The following is a 2710-nucleotide window of genomic DNA, read 5'->3' as shown; positions in this document are numbered from 1 at the left end:
TTTTCCATCTAAATTTCACAAAAAGAGGAAACCAAAGATGCCTAGCAGTACACACATCACGTGAATTAAGTTACTGCTATTTGCAATTGTTCAATTTGATGATAATAATAATAAGTTAATAATTGTTCATTTATGATACACCTCGTTAGCAGCTTGTACCTGTGATTGTTGATCAGTTAGTACACTAAGAAAAATATCTATAAAAATGGAAAAGGTACTAGTAATTTTCCAGGACATTGTCCGTTATCCATCATCCGTTGTAACCCGAAACACAAAATACAATGCTAATTTAAAATGCAGGTAAAAACCTGTGAATTATTTTCTTAGAGTGTAGCATACTGACTACTAATACACTGCTTAAAACTATAATTGTTCAGAATGTGTAGTTTTACTAGTTTACTAGCTAATAAAAAAAACTTGTAATCGTTCAAAAATGTGTAAGTGTTCAATAATTCAATGTTGTATGTAAAAAAAAGTTATTTATATTTTAACATTATATTATGCATTTATATTATTTTACGAACAAATCTAAATGAACATAAAAATATATATATTTTTTAATGAAGTGACACAATTTTGCGTCGTGATAACGTAATGACGTCATCACGCAATGACGTCACAACGTCATTTAGCAACAAATCGAACTTCCTTTAGCAACTTCCCCTGAAAATTAGTTGGCAACACTGGTTCACAGGCTTCTCCGCAAAGGCCACTATGCCGAGCGCGTCGGTGCCGGTGCTCCGGTGTATCTGGCCGCTGTGCTCGAGTACCTCACCGCTGAGATCCTGGAGTTGGCTGGAAACGCCGCTCGGGACAACAAGAAGTCCCGTATCATCCCCCGTCACCTGCAGCTGGCGGCGACGAGGGACGAGGAGCTGAACAAGCTTTTTTGGCGGCGTGACCATAGCTCAGGGCGGCGTGCTGCCGACCGAGAAGGCCGTGCTGCTGCCCAAGAAGAGCGAGAAACCGGCCAAAGCCAAGTAAACATCCAGTCTTTGAGTTTTTTTTTTTATGCACATTTGAGTAATTCTGAGACCATAACATTGATAAATAATGATACAAATAAAATTGGCTCTAAACATTCATGTTCAAAATTATTCAACCTCCAAAAGTCAAAATTTGCAGAATCTTTTATTCTTTAAAGTCCCCATGAAATCAAAATTGTTTTTTTCTTGTTTTGTTTTTTTTGGGTGTTCGTATCAATATGTTAGTTGTAAGGTTATCTAAAAGGCAATGTGCTCCAAAACAGTGACACAATTTGCATTTAGAAGATCTAAGCATTCAAAGCTTTTAGTTCGTCACTTCCGCCAAAACGGCTCAACGATTTTTTTTTGACGTCACATCGTACTTCAGCTTCTCATCAAACTTTCCGTCCAATCAAATGCTCTCTAGTTTTAGGATACCGTTCTAAGGGGGCTCTCGTGGCACTCTGAAAGAGCAGCTCATAGATGGAATGGTGCATACCAAACCCAATATGTTTGAGAGTCACCAACTCGATCTAAGATATAAAGCTGGAATGCCTAGCAGTAAATCTCTAGCTGAGGGGGCAAACACTCAGCTCTCACACGAGAGGGGAGCTCGACCTACCGCATGTTCCAATGCTGGAACAGCTAGCAATAATTTACTTAGCTAAGGGAGCAACACACCCAGCTCTAAAACGAGAGGGAGGCTTGGACCTACAGCATGTTCCAATACTGGAACTGCCAGCAGTAAGTTACCTAGCTGAGGGAACACAGACCCAGCTCTCAACGAGAGAGGGGGCTCGCCCAGCATGATCGTTAGAATCAGAGGTAAGTGTACTGCAAGCTAGCCAAAAACTCAGCGCATCAGAGAGGCGGATTTGGAAGGGCCTAGTTCACCTGATGCTACTGGTTCCAGGTGCTCTGGGAAAACAGAGAACTCAACTCTCACGTGAGAGGAGAACTCCGAATTCAGAAAGGAGTAGCGTGCTCATAGGCAACCCTTTGATAAAAGGGAACACTGCTAAACACTACCATGAGAACAGCCCACGGAGCGAGGAATCCCACTCCTCAGAAGGCAGAGAATTCAAACGCTCGAAAGAAAGCACCATGCTCACAATAACCCTCAATGGTGAGGGGAGCGATACTTCAAAAGTGTGTCAACAGAGACACACTGGTTGAGTGGAGCCCAAGGTACCGGGGTCTAAACAACTCAGAGAAAGGGAACGAGGCTAATAAAGTGTAACCCTTACCATACAGGATTTCAGAAATGTGCGCAAAGTATAATGTGCACACTTACCACTATGTGGATTTTAGAAAGTGCACAAAGTGCTCAGCGTGCACACTTACCACCATGTGGATTTCAGAAAGTGCACAAAGCTTAGCATGTGCACTTACCATAGCATGGATTTAAGAGCTTCCCAAGCATCTGTTCACAGATACCCGGAAGTACTGAGCCAAACTGGAGAGGCAAGCTCAAATACAACCCTCTAAGGCGAGGGGAGCACTGCCTGAGACAGCATTACACAAGAAGGTTCTCGCAAATGCCACCTATACTTCCCGCTCAATGCCTCAGCAAGAGGGCATATCCTGGTGACCAGGAAGCCCCTCAGGGCGACCTAGATACTGTGTACCAGACAGGGCAGCCTGAAAGCAGAAGCCCAGCCCGGACGTCCAGGAAATGTTGCAGTGCCGTGCCGGTGGCCTGATGATCAAGAAGGCTTCCGCAGAAGCCTGTGACCTGGCCGCAT

Source organism: Sinocyclocheilus anshuiensis, unplaced genomic scaffold (genome assembly GCF_001515605.1).
Source record: "Sinocyclocheilus anshuiensis isolate Anshui unplaced genomic scaffold, SAMN03320099.WGS_v1.1 scaffold1717, whole genome shotgun sequence".
In the NCBI taxonomy this organism is placed as follows: Eukaryota; Metazoa; Chordata; class Actinopteri; order Cypriniformes; family Cyprinidae; genus Sinocyclocheilus; species Sinocyclocheilus anshuiensis.
This window is presented reverse-complemented; position numbering follows the sequence as displayed.